The 22,670-nt window shown below is 37.5% G+C and overlaps 1 protein-coding gene and 1 pseudogene across 5 annotated transcripts in view; one reads left to right on the top strand and one right to left on the bottom strand.

Annotated features, from left to right (window-relative positions):
* Positions 1 to 22,670, bottom strand: part of OPCML (opioid binding protein/cell adhesion molecule like) — a 1,137,716-nt gene that overhangs the window by 89,474 nt on the left and 1,025,572 nt on the right. The gene's annotated exons all lie outside the window — the stretch shown is intronic.
* On the top strand, positions 20,899 to 20,977 carry LOC112204860 (U6 spliceosomal RNA; annotated as a pseudogene).

The following is a 22,670-nucleotide window of genomic DNA, read 5'->3' on the forward strand; positions in this document are numbered from 1 at the left end:
CAGAGGAGTCAATGAGTGCCCCCCAAGCCCTAAATTATTCAAATTCTTCAACCATTACCATGCATCAGAGATCTCAGAGGACAAGAAAAAAAGTACCATTTCATAAAGAGAAGTATAACAGGTGGAAGCTAGAGACTGTGAAATAAACCAGAAGCTCTGCAGCCTAATAAATATTTGAAGAGTAGAATTAAAACAGGACTCAAAATTTACTCAAAAGGCAGAGAATAGGGGCAAGGCACCATCCACTTACCACACAGATCACACCAATTTCGAGAATGAGTATTGAGAAAATACTGTAGAAAAAAGGAAAATAAAGACTAGTCACAAAAATTCCAGGAAGACCGTGCTTTAATAAATGACTTCTATTGTACAGCAGTGTGAATGTACTCAATTCATGTGATCGAGCCGTACACTTAAAAAGGTTAAAGTGGTAAGTTTTATGCTATGTGCACCATATCACAATAAAAAAATCGGCTTCCAGAACCCTAATTAAAATTGTAGACAGCCACCTGACAACCTCCACAGAAGCAGAAAAGTACAGCCTTCAGGAAAAGGCTTAAGGGGCAAAAGCTGGAAAAGAATGACATAGACTAGAGCCGAAGAAGAAAAGTTGTTGAGATGAACGAAAACGTCCAATTAGTTAGATATGGAGAGCAAGCAAGTGACCTTAAAACAGCAACAAAATTTAAATCTCCATCAGAAGTAAAACATATCAGATGTGAGGCTTCAAAAAATCAAATCAACAGAGTGAATTTCAAACCTGAGCAGCCCTCCCGGGATACAGAAGAAAAGACAGAAGGAGATTAAGAAAGCAAGAGAAAGACAAAAGATCTGAAGGAAACAGAAGAAAGAGCCAACACACGTGGAACTAAGTTTCCTTAGAACGAGCTACAACAGAACCAACCATTAAATATTTAACACATGCCCACTTTCTGCGAAAAAAAAAAATCTATGTGTGTGCCTAATAACAGACTTACTGCATATTAGGAGAAATCAGAAGAGACACATCACATCTCCCGGAAAGAATTTTGAACCTCACAGATAAAGGCATATCTTCTTATCTTCACACAGAAAATGGATTACTCATACAATTACAACTATCAGAAAAGAAGACCTCAGCTTGCTCTACTTCATCACTAAATGCCAAATATAATGAAGGGGTAACCACAGGAGTTTTAAGGGTAAAGATTGTGACCTTTGGATTTTATGCTCAGGAAATACTCCAATTGCATTTGACAGCAACAAAAAAATCTTCATAGGTAAACACTTCTTGAGGGATAGTCTGTGTTATGATTTTATCTCTAGCACCTAATCCAGCTATTATTGCAAAACAGGTTTTCAATAAATGTTTATCACCTGAAGGAAGACATATCCTAAGAATCAGAAAATACAACAATCACACATCTTTTTAGTAAAACGTCTTGAAATGTATTCCAATGAACTTAAGATGAAGCAAAGGGAAAAGCTAACTAGTGTCACCTACAAAGGAATCATATTATGAAAGAATGAGGTGGAAGAATTGTTATAAATCTGATAATTAAGCTAAATGAAAATGCCAATGTCTCAACATGTAAACGTGGATTGTGAGTTCAAAACGTGATTTTGATAGTCTGAGAAACACAGTGCCAAGATAGGAAGGAGGATGAAAGGAGGCTGCCGCAATTCTTATCTCCCATAGAGGAAGTGAGGAAACATTTACTCAGCTTGAATAATAAGACTCACACAGGCTGCAAATGCTCCTGGAAAATATAAATCTAACCACCACTATAAAAAATCAAATATTTATTTCAAAAAACTATAGAGGATAAAATCAAAGAAAATTTGTTTCAAATAGCACAAGATACAAAACATGAAAGCTACTAGACAGAACAAAAAGAGGAAAACAAAAAGCTGACGAGAAACAAACACATCAGTTTTAATACCTGCAAGTGGGTTAAACTCCCCATTATAATGAAAAAAAGGCTTAAGTTGGATTAAAAAAAAGATAACAGAATATATTTCTGCTCTGTTTACAAAAGCTATATCTAAATCAGACTAATACAAGTCTTTTTTAAAAGGCTGAGCAAATGTACATTTAGTATTAACAAAATCAAAGTAGGAAATACAATCTTAAAGTTAGATAAGGTTAACTGTAAGCCTAAAACATTAAATGGTAAAAAAAAAAAAAAAATTATACTGATAAAAGAAGCAATTCCTATTAAAGCTCTAATTATTTTTAAATTTTATATGTAAAATACAAAAATAAAGCAAAAAGTATTAAAATGCATAGATAAGCTGAAAACACTTTATTAAAATCTGGTATTACTCATTTTTGCTTTCATAAAGTTTAGAGAAGCAAACAATGCAATATGGCTATGCACAATCTGAATAACAGAATTCTCTCTCAGTTTGGATGTTTATGTTTAATATTTATCTTGTACTGTAGTATTAATGAAGTATTTTATACCATATGAATTATATATAACTATAGGTATATTCAATTACATATACTTTGTACAATGTTTATATAATGTATACTATTGTGTGCTCATACATTAACATAAATATCTATAAACTTGACAACTATCGAACAGTTATCAAAATTGAACCTATACATTTCCGAAATTAATTCAAAGGTAAAATTTCTGAATTAAAAACAACAAAATTTTTTTTTTAATTGCCAAAAAATACTCACAAACTAGGTTTGAACCTGAATAACTATAGAGACAATTTTTCTCTAACATTTAAGGAATATAATTTTTAATTATATTTTAAACAATTCATAGTTCAAATAGAGGATCTATCAATTAATTTGAGTATGGTGTTGTAAACAAAACTTACAGACATGTTTCTTAAAAATATGATAAACTAGAGATATTCCTAGTTATAACTACTAAAGCAAAAACAGTAAATATGAGAGTAAAAAAGAATGTTTTCACATTAAAAAATAAACATCATTTTAAAATCATACATATGGCTGAAAGGGAAAAAATAATATGACTATTTTTGTAACTTATCTAAGAAGAAAATTTGATAACACCTATCTTTTCCTGACTAAACATTTTATTGAAATGGGAAAAGGGGTATTCTTCTTTAAGTGGTAAACGAGCTCTCTGAAACCATCATCATACCTAATAGAAAACACTAGAAATATTGCTATTGCAATAATAAAAATGGCAAAGTAACCGTTAACCATTACTATTATTAAATACTGCTTTGGAATACGTTGATATCAGTTATTTTTAAACTCTTTCAGAAAATAAATAAAGGGAAAACATGTCCCAACTCATTTTATGAGGCCAGAATTACTGATACCAAAACCAGTCAGTAATATTACAGACCAATTGCCCTCATGAACAAAACAGATGGAAAATCCATAACAAAATATTGACAAAGTTAATCAACTAATGCAAAAAAGGATAGTATGAGTATGTCATGACCACATCAGATTTATTCTTGGTTGCAAGGTTGGTCTACCATTAAAAAATCATTTCACATAATTAATCATATAATCATTTCAATGGATGCCAAAAAAAAACATTGGACAAAATGGAAGATCTATTCACACACACACTCTGTTATGGTTTGGCCATGTCCCAACCTAAATCTCATCTTGCATTGTATCTCCCAGAATTCCCATGTGTTGTGGGAGGGACCCAGGGGGAGGTAATTGAAGCATGGGGGTCTTTCCCATGCTATTCTCATGATAGTGAATAGGTCTTATGAGATCTAATGGGCAATTATTAGGGGTTTCCGCTTTTGCTTTTTCCTCATTTTCTCTTGTCACCACCATGTAAGAAGTGCCTTTGCCTCCCACCATGATTCTAAGGCCTCCCCAGACATGTGGAACTTAAGTCCAATTAAACCTCTTTTTCTTCCCAGTCTTGGGTATGTCTTTATCAGCAGCATGAAAATGGACTAATACAGTAAATTGGTACCAGAAGTGGGATGCTGCTTAAAAGATACGTGAAAATGTGGAAGTGACTTTGTAACTGGGTAACAGGCAGATGTTGGAACAGTTTGGAGGTCTCAGAAGAAGACAGGAACATGTGGAAAAGTTTGGACCTCCCTAAATACTTGTCAATGGTTTTGATCAAAGTGCCAATAATGATATGAATAATAAGGTCCAGGCTGAGGTATCTCAGATGGAGATGAGGAACTTGTTGGGAAGTGGAGCAAAGGTGACTCTTGTTATGTTTCAGCAAAGAGACTGGTGGCATTTTGTCCTTGTCCTACAGATTTGTGGAACTTTGAACTTGAGAGAGATGATTTTGGGTATCTGGCAGAAGAAATTTATAAGCAGCAAAGCATTCAAGAGGTGACTGTTAAAGGGTACTGTTAAAGGCATTCAGTTTTAAAAGGGAAACAGAGCATAAATGCTCAGAAAATTTGCAGCCTGACTACGTGATAGAAAAAAAAAATTTTCTAGGGAGAAATTCAAGCCAGCTGCAGAAATTTGAGCAAGTAGCAAGGAGCCTAATGTTAATTCCCAAGACCATTGGGGAAATGTCTCCAGGATGTCAGAGACCTTGATAGCAGCCCCTCCCATCACAGGCTCAGAGGTGCAGGAGGAAAAAGTGATTTTGTGGGCCAGGCCCAGGGTCCTCGTATTGTGTGCAGCCTAGGGACTTGGTGCCCTGTGTCACAGCTGAGCCACTGTGGCTGAAAGGGGCACATGTACAGTGCAGGCTGTGGCTTCAGAGGGTGGAAATCCCAAGGCTTGGCAGCTTCCATGTGATGTTGAGCCTGCAGGTGCACAGAAGTCAAGAATTAAGGTTTGAGGACTTTCACCTAGATTTCAGAAGATGTATGGAAACGCTTGGATGCCCAGGCAAAAGTTTGCTGCAGGGGTGGGGCCCTCATGGAGAACCTCTGCTAGGGCAGTGCAGAAGGGATATGTGGGGTGAGAGCTCCCACCTAGAGTCCCTACTGGGGCACTGCCTAGTTGAGCTGTGAGAAGAGGGCTACTGTCCTTCAGACTGCAGAATGGTAGATCTACCAACAGCTTGCACTGTGTGCATGGAAAAACCACAGATACTCAATGCCAGCCCGTGAAAGCAGTTGGGAGGGAAGCTGTACCCTGTAAACCCACAGAGGCAGAGCTGCCCAAGACCATGGGAACCCACTTCTTGCATCAGCATGACCTGGAAGTGAGACCTGGAGTCAAAGGAGATCATTTTGGAGCTTTAAAATTTGACCACAATGTTGGATTTTGGACTTGCATGGTCCCTGTAATCCCTTTGTTTTGGCCAATTTCTCCCTTTTGGAATGACTATATTTACCCAGTATCTGTACCCCCATCGTATCTAGGAAGTAACTAGCTTGCTTTTGATTTTACAGGCTCATAGGTGGAAGGGACTTGTCTTGTCTCAGATGAGACTTTGGACTGTGGACTTTTGGGTTAATGTTGAAATGAGTTAAGACTTTGGGGGACTGTTGGGAAGGCATGATTGGTTTTGAAATGTGAGGACATGAGATTTGGAGGGGCCAGGGGCAGAGTAATATTATTTGGCTTTGTCCCCACCCAAATCTCATCTTGAATTGTATCTCCCAGAATTCCCATATGTTCTGGGAAAGACCCAGGGTGAGGTAATTGAATCATGGGGCCCAGTCTTTCCTGTGCTATTATTTTGATAGTGTATTAAGTCTCACAAGATCTGATGGGTTTATCAGGGCTTTCCACTTTTGCTTCTTCCTCATTTTCTCTTGCTGCCACCATGTAAGAAATACCTTTTGCCTCTTGCCATGATTCTGAGGCTTCCCCAGCCATGTGGAACTGTTAAGTCCAATTAAACCTCTTTTTGTTCCTATGTCTTTATCAGCAGCGTGAAAACGGACTAATAAACACACATACACACAAATCAGCTACTAGGAATAGAAAATAACTTCTCAATCTGATAAAGATCATCTGTAAAAAACCTACAGATAATATTATTCTTAATGGGAAAAATAAAGTGTTTTTCCTCTAATCAGAAATTAGACAAGGATGTCAGTATTACAATGTATTTTTAATATCATGTTACTGGAGAACTGAGCCAGTATAATAAGACAAGAAAAATTAATAAGAGGCATACTGACTGGTATGAAAGAGTAAAACTATCTCCTCATAGAGTACATATCATTTATGTAAAAAATCTTAAGTATCTAAAAAAAGTACTAGAATCAAGGAATAAATTTAGCTGTCACAGTAGGCAAGGTCAATATAAAAAAGTCAATTGTAACTCTGTGTATTTTCAATGAACAATTTAGATTTTTAAAATTTCCTTTATAATCATTCAAAAATATGACATAATTTGGAACCATACACTGAAAGCCATAAAACACTGTTGAGAAAAATTAGCCAAGACTTAATAAATGGAAGAATATATTTTAAGGCTTGGAAAAACTCAATACTATTAAATGTCAACTGTTCCAAAATTAACATATAATTTAAACGCATTCCCAATCAAAATCTTAACATATTTTTGGTAAATATTGTCAAACTGATTATAAAATTATATGAAAATACAAAGGACATAGATTGGCCACTATTTTGAAAAAAACAAGTTTGGCAATCTACATTGTCTGATTTCAAAACATTAACAGTGATTGTAATCAAAACAGTATGGTTCAGGCATAAGAATAGACATATAGATGAATAGAAAATAAGAGAGATTCCCAGAAAGAAATCAGTCAATTGATTTTCAACAAAGAAACTAAGGTAATTCATTAGAAAAAGGATTATGTTTTCCACAGATGCTTTTGGATTAACTGTAGAGCTGTATGGGAAAAAAATGAATCTCAAATGTTAGCTCATACCATGCACATAAACTAACTCACATGGATCTTACAGCTAAACAAAAAAGTTACAGTTCTAAAACATCTAGAAAAAAATATAGAATATAACGTTTTTAACCTCCATTAAGTGTGAAATATTGATAAATTGGACTTCATCCAAATGTAAAACTGAATTCCTTTACAAGATTCCTTTAGAAGCACCATTAAGAAAATGAGAAGGCAAAGCATAGGCTAAGAGAAATTATTCTGAATACATATAGCTGACATAGGACATGTATCTAGAATATATAAATTATGACTCCATAATAAAAGATAAACAGCCCAATTAGAAACAGTCAGAAGATTTCAACCACTACTTCACAAAATTAGATATACCAATGGCCAATGACCATGTGAAAAATATGCCCAAACTCATTAATCCTCAGAGAAAAACAACTCAAAACCAAATATGTTTTAGCCTACACAGTTATTAGAATAGATAATATTTCAAAGACAGGATACTATACAATGACAAGCCTGTGGAACAGCTATAGTGCTTATAGGAATACAAACTGGTACAACCATTTTGGAAAATAGTTTGGTGGCTTTTTGTAACGTTAAGTATAAACTTACTATACGACTTACCAATTCTGCTCCTAAGTATTTACTCAAGAAAATTGTAAATATATGCCCAGAAAAAGGCCTGTACATACGTGTTTATAGCAGCTTTACTCATAATAGCCAAAAAGTAGAAACAACCAAATGTCCACCCAACTGGCAAATGAGTAAACAAACAGTGGTACAATCATATAATAGAATGCCACTTAGCAATAAAAAAAACCACACACAACATGAATAAAACTCAAAAGGTGAGTGACGAAATCCAGAAACAAGAGTATATGTTCTAAAATTATACAAGATTTTACATTTTTTCCAGAGTGTAGATATGTGTGTAGGGTGCAATATATAGTTCATATACACATGTTTTAAATATATATTTGTGTCATGTAGATTATATATACATATAGAATGCATATACATATTTTGCTAAATATATACATGTAATATATATATTAAACTCTAAAAAAGTCTAATATGTAACAGCAGAAAACATATCAGTGTTTGCCTCAAGTTGAAAGTGGGGATAGGTTTTGGGAAGAATAAGAAACAGGGAAGCTTTTGAGGTAATGGTAATATGCTGTATCTTGATTAGGATAGTGATTATATAGATATATAAATTTGTCAAAACTCACCAAAAGCTGCAGTAATTTAAATTATGACCACAAGATTTTTTAAAATAAAAAGCCCTTGTTCTTCCCTTATGTTCACTGTCTGTTTAGCCATTCATGATTCACTCTTCATATACTTCTCAAACCTCATTACATATCAAGGTATAGATGTTTTCTTGATTTGTAGCCCTAATGTTAAGCAGAACAATGGTTAGTGCTGCTTAATGAGGAAGTTAAGGGAAGAAGCCTATTTGGTTTATGTTAGAAATCTGAGAAAATTATTATGGAAAGAGGAAAGCAGATAAGGGAAGAAAGTAGAGATCTGGGTAGCATAGAATTCTCATGGAATGTGGAAGGGAAAGAGAAAAGGTTGCCAAACTGTGAGTGAAATAGAAAGACTGGCAAAAAAGCAACATTCAACTATTTTACTACCTGTTATGGAAAACATTTGTCCTTTGGGGACCCCTTTGAAGATTTGAATACAGATTTTGCTTACATTAATTTTTGTTTTTGTTTTCTTAGCGGGTGTGATCAAACTTGTTTCCATGGAAAGCAGTGTCATAATGGGACCATCAACAAATGAGTTCAACTTTATTTGGATTACAACAACTTCATACTTTATGCTTCAATAAGAAAAAATGAATTTTATCCTTCTAAGTATACCACGCAATTTCCCATTTTCATGTCTTTTCTCTTATCTCCATTGCCTAGAATATTTCTCTTTGCCTCTACCTCACCCATCTCATTTTCTTTCTTTTGAATAACTCTGAATCAATGTTTACAGTCAGATTAGCAGTCACCTCTTCCAGGATGCCATCCCTGATTCTTTCACATTTAACAACTGGAGTTAAATGATCCTCTCCTGTGAACCTACAACACGATGAATATATCACTAATGCACCCACTTTTATTGTACTATAATTAAATGCTATTATGTCTGAGTCTTTCACTAAACTTTGAGCTTCCTGGAGAAAACTATAATTTTATTTATTCTTCTATTTCAAACACAGTACATAACACGTAGCAGGCACCCACTAATTCATTCTTGAATGACTGAACAAGTGCATGAATAAATAAATAATTGAAGGAATGTTGTTTCCAGATGCAATACATTTAGCCAAAGTCTCCATTTCCTTCTGTGTAAAGTGTGTATGGTAGTCTCTGTCTATATGTTATTTTTAAGTACTTGCTTATTTATTTTTGTCTGCCTTTTGACAGAAGACCTTTATGAAAACCAAGATTAAGTCAAAGTGGCATGTCAATAAATTTAAAGGATGATTTTGGTGATAATGATGATGACAATGAGGACATGCCATGGCATGGTTTTATGATATTGACATTTATATTGACTTATAGTCAAAGCATGCAAAAAATCAGAAGTTGAGACAGTCCAGCAAGCATGGGAGGCTTGAAAGTCGCCCACAACCAGAAACAGCAATGGACAAAGGCCAGTGCAACAGAGCTTGAAGGATCAGTAGCTCTTAAGAATGAAGGCAGGTAAGGAGAGAAGGAGTATCAGGATGAGGTGATTTGAGATAGCAACACTAGGGGATAAGGATGTACAGTCAAGCCCTATGCTTCAGCAGAGTCTGCTTTTCTTTCTGGATTCCTGCTGGGTTCTGTAGGGCCTGGGCTCTCGGGAGTATAATTCCAGCTACACACAGCCTCTGAAGCTTCTTTACTCCTTAGGCAGAACCAGAGGTGCAGTAATATCAGGAGATTCTTAAAATATGACTCAATATTTTTTTGCCAAACTGCCTTTGTTCCAACTGCTTTCATGCCTTCTGGGACAGAAAATCCTGCCAAAAAGATACAAAGTGTGGTAGGAAGTTTGGGGCTGGGTAAGGAGTAAAAAGAAGAAGAGTGCAGAGTAGGGGAGAGAAAGAGGAGTGGGTAGGGTTCCAAACATCTTGCTGTCTGACGTCCCAGAGCACCACGGCCCTATGATGCCCTACAAAAGTGGCTCAGTTCTTCACCAGCAGCACTGGCAACATCCTGAGTGCCCAAGGGAGACAAACCCTTTCACCACAGCTGTAATTACTGCACCAGGCTCCAGTTGTGCAGGGACAAATAAGCATGGGCTAAGTGGAGCAGGAGGAGGTCCTGGAGAGGCCCAGGATGAAAGCATTTAGACTGCAATGGTGTGAAGAGCAGAGGTGAGCTGAGCAGAGCTTGTTGGGAAAAGGAAGAGAATTGGAAAAGCAGGGGACCAGTGGCTCTGTTTATATCAATGACTTTACTAAACCTTTCTCTTAGGAAGCAAAATCATCCAAGGTATCATTAAAACCAAACTATTTTCAGCACCCCAGGAGGATTACTCTCACCATTAAGGGATTCTGGAGTGGGAAAATTTGATAGAATAAGAAAAATAACACAAGGAAGGGGACAGGGAAGGAAAAACAAAAGACAGGCAGAAAGGACTTCATTGATCTCCTTCTTTGATTAAGGAGGCTTCCCACTTTGCAGGCTACAAGGAGGGAAATAGGGTAGGGAGAGTTGGGCTATACTTTAGGTGTTCTGTGGGAGATCAAATTCCCTCACCTCCTCACTCAACTCCAGTCCTTGTTATTGTGTGAGTCAATCACAGCCTTCAGCTGTGAAGCCCAGGTTCGAAGTGACAATCAACTGCTTTTGCTTCATGAGATCACCTCCTCTTGACCCTATTCATCTCCAGTGGAGGTTCCCTATCCAAGGCTGGAACATTTGTGAGACTGGAGAGCCCACTCTAGTTAAAATCCTCTAAGCAATGTTAGTTGGTTTTCTTCCCCTTTTCCTCCTTCTTCTGAATCTCATACAGAGAAACAGCTTATTAACCATGATTACTACCTTTAAACTGGGGAGGAATGATCTTCTTCACGCTACCACCATTTCTAGAGTCATTCTTCAACCTCGGACATGTGGGAGCTAAGACCCAGCATAGTTGAAGTTTATGATTTCAGGTGCTCTTGGAAGAAAGCAGGAAGAAAAGAGCCTGCTGAGACAGGGAAGGTCAAAATTCTGGTGTCACACAGAGAACTGGATGGTGTAAGATGGTAAGATCACTCACCAATTTGTAAAAATCAAATTGTATCTGTTGAGGTAAGTCATCCCAACTCTTGTTATGCATCTTCTTGGTAAAGGCAATGAGTTTTCCAGCACAAGTCATAGGTCTCCAGTAAAAAAAAAGTGATTGGACACGAATTGAAAAATATCTTCCAGATCACAGATCACCATGTCTAGAAGCCTAAACTAGGATAGCCTCACTATTTGGTTAAAACTTAATATAATTAAAACCTCAGCAGTAAGCTCACTCGTCATCCAGGGCTAATAGTTATAGTGGGGGAAATGGAAGAAAAATGCTTGAGAGATAAGTCTGCAACTTCCTGCAGGCTCCTAATACAGCTAGGACTTGAAGTGCCTTCTCCAAACATCCCTCACTCTGTACATCAGATTTCCCCTTCACTGTACAGACAGAGTGCTTCCTGCATCTGGGAACTTGTCCGTGCAAATCTCCACTGTCTTCCCCTTTTTTTTCTCTGGCACGCTACAGGATCGATATACGATGGATACATATGTGTGTATCCATTCAATAGTCACTTTTTGATCACCTGCAAAATGTAAGTCATTTGTGTTCTTCTGAATATGTAAGCCCCAGGTACCATACCTGCTCTCAAATAACCTAAGGACAGAGAGATGCAAGGGATACTTTCTGGCCAGGGTGGAGCATATCATCCCAAGGAAAGGTTAGTGAATCAATTGATGGAAACAAACTAATTGCTCTTCATAAAGTTTTTCCAGAGTAATGAGAGGTTGATCATGACAGAGGCTGAGTTTCAGTCACTCAAGGTGGTATCCTCAACACCTTTCTCATGGTAGGCACGCGTGCATTAAATAAACATTGTGTGCTTGGTGCACTCAGTCGGTGATGACCCCCTGGTGTTAATTACTCTATGACTCAGACCCACAGCCAAGGTGTCTTTCTCAGACTGACTCTAGCTGATTTAGATGTCGAACCTCTTCTGCTGCCCACCCAGAGTTCTAAATCCAGCCACAAGGTCTTCAACCCATGGTGGAGACAGTGGTCTTGAAAAGTTAATCAATGACTCCAGGCCACCACCTCTCTATCTCTTCTACATATGAAAGAGGTCTTTTCAGAGCTGGTTAGGCCCCAGTCACCTTGTGGTACCATGTACGTGTCTCCCCATTCTACACGGCTCTCAGTTTAGAGCAGGGATTATGTTCTACTTGGCTCAGTTAGATACTGCCCTCTACATGGCATGTGAATTTAATCAGAGCTACTTTGGCTCTAAGTGATGGAAACCTAATTTAAAACAGCTTAAGCAAGAAAAGGTGACTTATAGGAATTTTACCCTAGGGATGTAGAGATTTTTAGAAAGAAGTATAAATGGCTTTGAAAAGGGAACACCAAGGGTGGCAGGTGCACAGAGCTGGACCCAGAGGTCTTTTAAATGTACTATCAAGGGTGCTCATCCAGAAGGGAAGGAGGAAACAAACCTTTCTAAGATTCCTTCAACATCTGGCCAGATGAAGGAGCTCAGTGTCTAAATTAAAGTGCATTATCTCCAGAGGTGGCTGCAGTATGTTAGTATGGAACCAGGCTGCTTATTATTTTCTATTGAAGCCCACATTTTTTGTTCAGCAGCAAGAGTCACTGCGGACCCACTGCTGAGGCCAATTAGATCTACAGAACTTGTAAAGTCGGTCTCAATTTTATCAGTGTCCGACTGATTTCAATAGCATAATTTGATATAGCAATTGCATAGAGAAGGCTTTACAACATACAGCAGGCAGCAATGGGTGCCTTTCCAATTGTAATTTTACTTTTGAGTTAGTTGGGCTTTTCGTTTGCTATGATACATGTTAATATTCATTCTCATATTATAATGTAGAAAGTATTCAGAATAGATACTATCAGAATCCATCCTCCATTCCTCCATATGTAAAGCATATTATTACTAATTAGTTTCTGGTTTCTAGGTGGGGAAATAGACAGAGGTTTAGTCAACTGCAGATTTACGTAGAGAATGAGTAGATCAGAAATGAGATGTTCTTAGTTAAATCCAGACAATAACATCTTACTTCCAAGCTCTCTTACTTGAAACTCTTTTGCTATTTCCAAGTGCTATCAGAATAAAGACAAAACTTTTTTAAAAAATTATTTTCTTTACTTTAAGTTCTAGGATACATTTGCAGAACATGCAGCCTTGTTAGATAGGTATACATGTGCCATAGTTGTTTGCTGCGCCTATCAACCCGTCACCTAGGTTTTAAGCCCCGCATGCATTAGCTATTTATCTTGATGCTCTCCCTCCCATTGCCTCCAACCCCGACAGGCCCCAGTGTGTGTTGTTCCCTTCACTGCGCCCATGTATTCCCATTGTTCAACACCCACTTATGAGTGAGAACATGCAGTGTTTGGTTTTCTGTTCCTGTGTTAGTTTGCTGAGGATGATGGCTTCCAGCTTCATCCATGTCCCTGCAAAGGACCTAACTCTTTAAAGGGCTGTAGACAATCTGGTCTATGAGTATCCCATCTCAGGCCATTGTCTCGCCTGCTTTCTATGCATTCAAGACACAGCTCTTTTTAACTTGAAGAGCCAGCTCCAGCACACCTCGGGACATTTGGATGTACTGTTCCCTGCCTTGAAGGCTTCTACTCAGCCCAGCCTCAATACATGCCCTCATTCCAGTTCCCCTCCTCCCTGACTTCTGTTAATCTTCAGGTGTCTGTTCAAATGTCACTATCTCAGGGAAAAGTTACCCTAGGCTATACCACCCTTTTTCCCATCCTCACAGCAGCTACCACACTGTGAGATGCCATGGCCTTGATCACCTGATAAATAGCTCTCTCTCCCACTAGACCATAGGCTCCAGACGGGCAGGAACAACATCTATCTTACACATCATTGTTGCTAAAGGGAAAGCAAATAGTCTTAATGCATTAAATGAGTGAATGAATGAGGGCATAAGAGACAAAGATAGACAGCTTTACAACAGACGGTAAGCAGGATTTCCAGTTCCAATTTTACATTTAAGTTAGTTGGGTTTTTCACTAGATATGATACAAGTAATATCCATTCTCATATTTATTCTCTAAAATGCCCAGTGAAGAATCTAAGCATCATTTCCGTGCAAGCCTAATTTCCAGCTGTCCCATTTCTGACATGCATAGTTTCTCAATTCAGTGTGAGGAGTATTAAGTAGAAAGTGTGGTCACCTATCAAGAACCACAGCTTAAAGACATCATAATTGTTTGTTGTAAGATGTGTTAATTCACCTGGGACTTTAGAAAGAGAACCCTAGGTAATTACTACTCATTTCTTAGTGAGGGTTTTCCACCTTGGGGAGGGAAGGTGGGGGTCAATGTGAAGGCATTATGAATCTACATTTCTGAGACTTCCAGTGTTAGGTTAGCACTCTGGAGTTTGGGTCAGGGCCATCAGCTGCACAGTGACGCTTGCTGAAGGCATCCCTCTGCTAGGATAGATTGCTCTGCCGTCCTCCCGCTTGCACAAAAGAACTTCAGCCTCCCAAGAAGGAGATTCTCAGGAATTTATGACTCAATCAACTCACCCAAAAGGAGCATAAATGGGATTAGTTTTAATATTGTTAAGTTGCAAAAATACAGGCATATGTGCATGCCAAAGCGAAAATGTACGCAAGCAAAGGGGGAAAACATATGGGTACCCATATGGCGAAAAGCGCATTGCTAGACCTTCACACACTTCTCATTTACAACAAGAACCAAAGTTAGTGAACATAAATTTGCTTTGCAAAAATGTGAGAGGAACAGCTTGTTTGCCCATAACTGTTCCACTGAGCAAGATATGTATAACCTTGATTTCTCATCTCAGACACCTCTTTCTCACACTCCAGGGATTAATTAGGCTCTAAACATGACTTCAGATTAGAAACAAGGCTCCTAGCTGCCTTGGAGAGAGACAAAGAAGTAGTAGCAAGACTGGATGATGCAGCAGGTCAACTAATAGGCAATTCCTATTAGTGGCTGGAACTGTTACCTGGGATGGCTTAGAAGAGAAATGACGTTGGGAAGTCTCAGCAGGTTTATTTTAATTGACACAGAGGAACAACAGGGACCTACAGCGGACAATGGCATGAATGTGGCTTTGATTTGGAGGCTGTGCTTTTGTTAGAACAATACTGGGTGGAAGCTAGAAAGAGACTAGACATAGGAAGGTAGGTGTGGACTTAGGAAAGGCAAGGCAAGAGTATGGGTGATGCTCAAAGCTAGTGAGCACCCTTGGGTGCCCCAGATAACAAGCAGAATTTGATTCAATATATCATTTTACATTATACCTATTCCAACCTCAAGCTATGGAAGCCATCTTTGTATAATATAAAGAGCTCCAGACTTGAAAATCAGGAACTAGGTTCTTTTCATAAAGCTACCATTTTAGTTAGCTGTGACTCATTTGTCATTACTTAACCTTTCCATCTGTTTCCCTCCCTGTGAAATAGACAAACTATTCTTTCTCTGACCTATTTTAGGGAGCTGCTATAAACCCACTTGAGATGATTCATGTGAAAATATTTTAGAAACAACAAATTCTTATATAAGCATATATAGGAATAGGTTGTTAATGGAATACTAGAGACTCATTTTCCTTGTATTTCTATTTTTTTAATTGTTTCATTGGAAATAATTGTTGATCCACAGGAAGTTGCAAAAATGGTAGAGATAGGTACCCAGTACTATCACCCATCTCCCCCAATGGTGTCATCTTATGTAACTAAATATATATATATATATATATATATATATATATATATATATGTGTGTGTGTGTGTGTGTGTGTGTGTGTATGCATATAGTATTATATATAAAGTTGTATTTATAAAGTTGTATGTGACACATTTTCTTTATCCAGTCTATCATTGATGGGCATTTGGGTTGGTTCCAAGTCTTTGCTATTGTAAATAGTGCTGCAATAAACACATGTGTGGATGTGCCTTTATAGTAGAATGATTTATAATCCTTTGGGTATATACCAAATACCATTACCCAGTAATGAGATTGCTGGGTCAAATGGTATTCCTGGTTCCAGATCCTTGAGGAATCGCCATGGTCTTCCACAATGGTTGAACTAATTAATACTCCCACCAACAGTGTAAAAGCATTCCTGTTTCTCCACAACCATTCATTGTTTCCTGAATTTTTAATAATTGCCATTCTGACTGGCATGAGATGGTATCTCATTGTGATTTTGATTTGCATTTCTCCAGTGATCTGTGATGATGAGCTTTTTTTCATGTTTTTTGGCCACATAAATGTCTTCTTTTCAGAAGTATCTGTTCATATCCTTTGCCCACTTTTTGATAGGACTGTTTTTTTATCTTGTAAATTTCTTTAAATTCCTTATAGATTCCAGATATTTGATCTTTGTCAGATGAGTAGATTGCAAAAAGTTTCTCCCATTCTGTAGGTTGCCTGTTCACTCTGATGCTGGTTTATTTTGTGGTGCAGAAGCTCTTTAGTTTAATTAGATCCCATTTGTCAATTTTGGCTTTTCTTGCAATTGCTTTTGGTGTTTTAGTACACCACGGAATACTATGCAGCCATAAAAAAGAATGAGATCATGTCCTTTGCAGGGACATGGATGAAGCTGGAAGCCATCATTCTCAGCAAACTAACACAGGAACAGAAAACCAAATACTGCATGTTCTCTGGACACAGGGAGGAGAACAATACACACTGGGGCTTGTTGGGGTGTAAGGGGGAAGGGGAGCGTGAGCATTAAGACAAATACCTAATGCATGCTGGGCTCAAAACCTAGATGATGGGTTGATAGGTGCAGCAAACCACCATGGCACAAGTATACCTATGTAACAAACCTGCACATCCTGCACATTCCAGAATTTAAAGTAAAATAAAAATTAAAATTAAAAATTAAAAATAAATAAATAAAGTTATGAATAATTGCACTGTGGAGTTTACTTGGATTTCACTAGTTTTTGCATGTACTTATTTTTATGTCTTTGTGTATAGTTCGGCAACATTCAGTCACACATATAGAGTCATATAGGTACCATAACAATCAAGATACAGTACAGCTCCATCAACCCAAGGCAACTGCCTTCTGCTTCCCTTTCCTTTTGCCACTCTCACCACTGGCAACTGCTGGCCTGTTGTGCATATTTACGATTTTGACAACTCAAGAATGTTATAAAAGTGTAATCATACAATATGCAACCTTTTGAGACCAACTCTTCTTATTCATCACAATGCCTTTCAGGTCCATCCAAGTTGTCAAATGTAACAATAGTTCATTCCTTTGTATTGCTGTGTAGTATTTCATGGTGTGATTGTACCACAGTTTAACCATATACCCAATGAAGGACATTTGCCTTTTTGCCTATCACAAATAAAACTGCTATATCATTCCCAATCTACACTCAGGCCAAAGAAATGAATCAAAGACCTCAGGACTGTCAAGGAATAAGAGACAAAGACAAGAGGTAATAAAATAGTAAAAATTATCACTTTTCTCCCAAGGCTGCTGGCACATTCAATGAGTTAAAACACAAAAAATGTACAAAACAGGGCTGGGCATACAGTATGCACTCATCATAATACCATCATAACAAGTACCCAGGCTATCTGTATGCTACATGGATTCAAAGAATGCATTCAAATGCAAATATGACACAACTACAGTTTAGAAATAACTGTTGAGTTAGGATTCAGCACTATTACCTGCTTTCCATTCATTCTCTGTTTTGATTCCTAAAATAAACTGATAAAGTTGTTCCCATTTTGCAGTAAAGGGTTTTGAGGATCAGTGAGATAAATCGACATTTCTAAAGTCACTCAGGGCGTTAACAACTCAGTCCAGATCTCATGCTTAGGTTGATAAGACTCTGAAGTCCATGTTCTGCCAATGGGCTAACACCACCATCCAACAGGGATCGATACCTATACACAAGTGCGGGTCAGTGTATCTTTTATTTGGAGTGCTAAGAACTTGGTGATTCCTTCTAAAACTTTCTCTTTAGGAATTTCTAGCATGAAAAATGAACGCTGTAGCAGAAACAGTCATGGATCAGTACTTTTTTGTTTGAGACAGAGTTTCGCTTTTATCACCCGGGTTGCAGTGCAATGGCCTGATCTCGGCTCACTGCAACCTCCGCCTCCTGGGTTCAAGCGATTCTCCTGCGTCAGCCTCCTGAGCAGTTGCAACTACAGGCGTGGTTGTAGAGATGGGGTTTCACCCTGCTGGCCAAGCTGATCTTGAACTCCTGACCTCAGGTGATCCGCCCATCTCAGCCTCCCAAAGTGCTCTGATTAAAGGCATGAGCCACCGCGCTCAGCTGATCAGTACATTTCTAACCTGAACATCTACCAGAGTGACTAGAAGACAAAACTGCCTAACCAGGTGATAACCATAGGTGGTGATTTTGCTAGTATTAGCTCTTTACTTCCATGGAATTCACTCATTTATCAACCTCATATATCTAGAACAAAGCCAAACATTATTTCCCCCAGACAGGTGTCATCAGTGCCATTGATCACATTCCTGAAAGCTAATGCCCTATACTCAGAGAAGGCCCTTTCCCACCACTAGTTCTTATTTAGGACTAATCAACTTAGTTTTATGGATTCTTGCTCAAGACAAATTAGAAGCAGATCAGAAGAAATGCGGCTGCTAAAAGACAGGTGCACTGACTTTAGGAAGAACTGACAAGTCTGATTGAATGGAAGAAAGAAAAAATACAGTCGCTATTTTTAAAAAGACACAAGAATTTAAACAGTATTGACAGCATTAAAGGGTCATATTCCTAGTTATCCCAGTCCCCAAATGCCAAGATACAATCGATATGTATAATCTTGATGTTACAATATAAAGATGAGGCTAAATGGCATTCACTAGACACAAATACACAAAGTACAACCTAATTCATGTTTTAAATGCTTTCATTAGAAATAACTTGAGTAAACGCATAAAAGAGTCAGCTTTGGTTACCTGGAAAATTCACTTGTATGAAATAGCTCATGCACTTGCTCCCTGAGATGTTACTGTATCTGAGTAGACTCCATGAGCAACTCATAGGTGAAGAGTTGTCATCTTAAAATCTCAGTGGAGGGGAGACAGGAAGGAAGCCTTTGTTATTTTTCCCAAACATCTAGCCTTTCCAAATATGTCATGGCAATGGAGCCAGGTGTGTGAGGCATCGCAGTGTATGACTATGGCATTGCAAGAGGGGATGACTACCCTCCTTAGAACAAAACAGACTCCAGGATCTTCTGCCACTCCCATCCCTGCAACTTTTTCACATTACTCATGTGCCTAGAAGAGCCTGCCAGTTTATGCTGGCCCAGCTTCCCTTCTCTTGTCCTTCAGGAATGGGAAAGGAAGTAATTCTTGAAGTGCAGCTGATTCACAATGTATTCCAATCCACCTTGCTTGCTTGTTTTGGGACCTGACTTTTTCCTTTGGAAAATTATTTGAGGCAGCAGCCTGTGTGATTCCATCATCATCCTACTTCCTGGGCCATGGGTCACTAAGCACAGATTTCCATATGTGTGAAGGCTGTTACGCAAGTACCATACCCTCTAGCAGATCTATATAAATATTTTTAATAAGCCATTGGCTGCTATTGAAAAAATTAAGTATAGATTTTTGTATCTAAAGATCAAGAATGAATACACAGTCAAAAGTTCAGCAGTTTGCATAGAAACAGCAAAACCCCAAAGGGACGTTTGCACAGTGCTTTTCATTATGTTCACAACACTTAATCATGATCCTGGTAACATCCAGCTTTCCTCAAAAGTGAGGCATGTGTCCTCAGAAAATGCCCAGGTTCTGGGAATCCTGGTACACTTTAAGTACTGCCAAGGAGATGAGAGGTCGACAGGGCTCCAGCAGCTTACGCAGTCTAGAGAGTAGAAAAGCTGGGATGTCTTGGGATCCACCTTTGGAAACTTGGGGATGCTTCAAAACTTTTACCCTCCTTTGGTAAGAAGGATATGTCTTTGGTTTGTTTGTTTTTGTGAAACAAATATACCTGAAAAGCAAAGTTACTTCAAAGGGGTTCCCCAGAAACATCAATGATGGGAGTATTTACACCACCAACATGGGCAGAGGCTACCCAGACTCCTCTCACTCCCTTGCCTCCTCCCACTCCAATCAACTTTACTCACTTACCAGTGCAGCACCACCTGAAACCTTCACTCTTCAACCATTATCATCTCAGGTAGAGATCACGTTTCTGTATTTTGAGCTGTATTTTTTCCTTCATTATGTCTGTCTACTTTTTATATTTCAGAGAATCCTCATAGTTTCTGATCCATCAAAGCTTACTATTATTTTTCTCCAATGTGATAATGGATTTATTTATTCATTTATTTTTACCTCTTTTCTGTAATTGTAAGGGGTCAACAGCATGTACTTATATTGCCATCTTAAACTGTAAGTGTGATTGTTACTATTTTTAATTTTTAATAACTGCTCATTAAAATATTTTTCTTAAATGAAGGCTGATTTACTTGTCCCTGTTTATAGATCCCCAAATTTAAATCATATATTTCAAATATTGCATTAGCTAACTCCTCCACCATAATCCTACTGGAATTTGAAAGAAAATGTCATTGCAACCTTTATTTCTTATTCTTCCATGTTGAATCCATCAACAAATTTTTCCAAAAAAATGCTGTTTGACGTTCAAGTTTTATTGAATGTACTTCTAATCTTTTAGAACAACTCCCTAATTGCAAGTGAGAAGGAGCATCCTTCTGAAAATAAATATTGGCAGTCACCCTGCAGATGCAAATTTTAAACTTACAAATACTTCATGTTCCAGAGCTTTTCTTTTTTTATTATTATATTTTAAGTTCTGGGGTACATGTGCAGAACATGCAGTTTTGTTACATAGGTATACACGTGCCATGGTGGTTTGCTGCACCCATCAACCCATCACCTACATTAGGTATAAAATTGGAACGATACAGAGAAGATTAGCATGGCCCGTGTGCTTTTCAAAGGAAACAATTTTTTGGAGTTCAAATGCTTAAATGTCATTGAGAGAGGGAAGGGGGAAGACAAGAGTGAAAATGAAGGATAGCAAAGTTAAGGCCAAGCCTATGAGAAAACAAAGGCAACTTCAAAGTACAGCACAGCCTGTGAGATTTAAAGAAGAGAGGGATCATTTAAATTTAGGATTTTCCAGTGAGGCTAAATTGCAACTATTACACTCTATAAAAGATTGGGAATATGAATGAATCTCCCTTATTTTAAAAGGAAAATCTTACCAGTGTACCATTATAATGAATTGTTTCAGGACATTTACACAAAGTTAAAATGCCTTTTAAATGATTTCCAAGCTTAGAGAACTGTGTGTTTAGGATCAAATAACTACATTCTGGGATTTCAAGCATTTATAAAGATATTTGATTTTACCAAATATATAAAAGTTAGACATAGTTTTGTATATAATATAAATCCAAAATTATCTCTAACTTTAGGCAAAATTATCATGGAACCCATGTCTTGGGGAACATTATTGCTCTGTTTATATTAAATTTGAGTTTTGTGATATCCCTTACATATACTTTAATACTCTCATTAATTTTACTTTATGATATAGAGACATTCTAGGTTTTAATAGCTGAGGTCTTTATACCAAGAATATTAGGCTAATTTATTAGCATTATCTTTCCCTATAACAAGGCAGGAGCAAAAATATGTGTTCTCAGTCCACAAAGTGAAAAGCAGCAAAAGATTGAATGATGCTCCTGGTAAAAGATCCAGTCTCTTATTTGATAAGTGCAATGACCTAATTAATGTTCCAAATTAAGAAAAAAATTCAGATCATTATTGTCTACATTTCGGTATATTTATATTTCAAATTTAATTGAAATATAATTACCTACAATAAAATGCACTTTTTTTTTTACAGTTTTATTAGTTTTGACTAATTTTGACACCAACATAACCTTCAAGATACAGAACTTTTCCAACATCCCCAGAATTTCTTGTGGCCCTTTGCAGTCACTTCTCCCCTAATCCCTACCCTAGGTAACCACTGACTTGACTTCTGCCATTCTAGATTAGTTTTTCCTATTATAGGATTTCATGCAAACAAATTCATACAGCATATATTTTTTAATTTTTAGCTTAACTTCCTCAGCATGCCGTTTTTGAGATTTATCCATTTTGTTATGTGCACCAGTGGTTTGTTCCTGTTAATTGCTGAGTAGCAATCTGTTGTTAGAATATTCCACAATTAATCTATTTGCCTGTCAATGGTTATTTGGGTTATTCGTCGTTTACAGCTATTATTAATGAAGCTGCTAAAAACATTTGTGTACAATGTACATTTGTGAGCATATGCTTTCATTTATCTTGAATAAATGCCTAGGAGTGGAATTGCTGGGTCGTACGCTAAGTGTATGTTTAACTTTATAACAAAATGTGAAATTGTTTCCTATAGTGCTTATATGTTTTCACAGTTGCAGAGTTAATATATAAAGCTTCAGTTGATCCACATCCTCACCAACACTCGATATTATCAGCCTTTTTAGTTTTAGTCTTCCTAGGGATTATATAACGGTATCTCATCTTGGTTTGATTTTTATTTATATGATGAAGATGTTAGTCATATTTTTGTGTACTTATTTGCCATTCATATACTGTATCTTCTTTTGGAATTGCCCATTTTTTTTCAGTTTGAAGTGGAGTGTTAGAATTG

Source organism: Pan troglodytes, chromosome 9, assembly GCF_028858775.2.
Source record: "Pan troglodytes isolate AG18354 chromosome 9, NHGRI_mPanTro3-v2.0_pri, whole genome shotgun sequence".
Lineage (NCBI taxonomy): Eukaryota > Metazoa > Chordata > Mammalia > Primates > Hominidae > Pan > Pan troglodytes.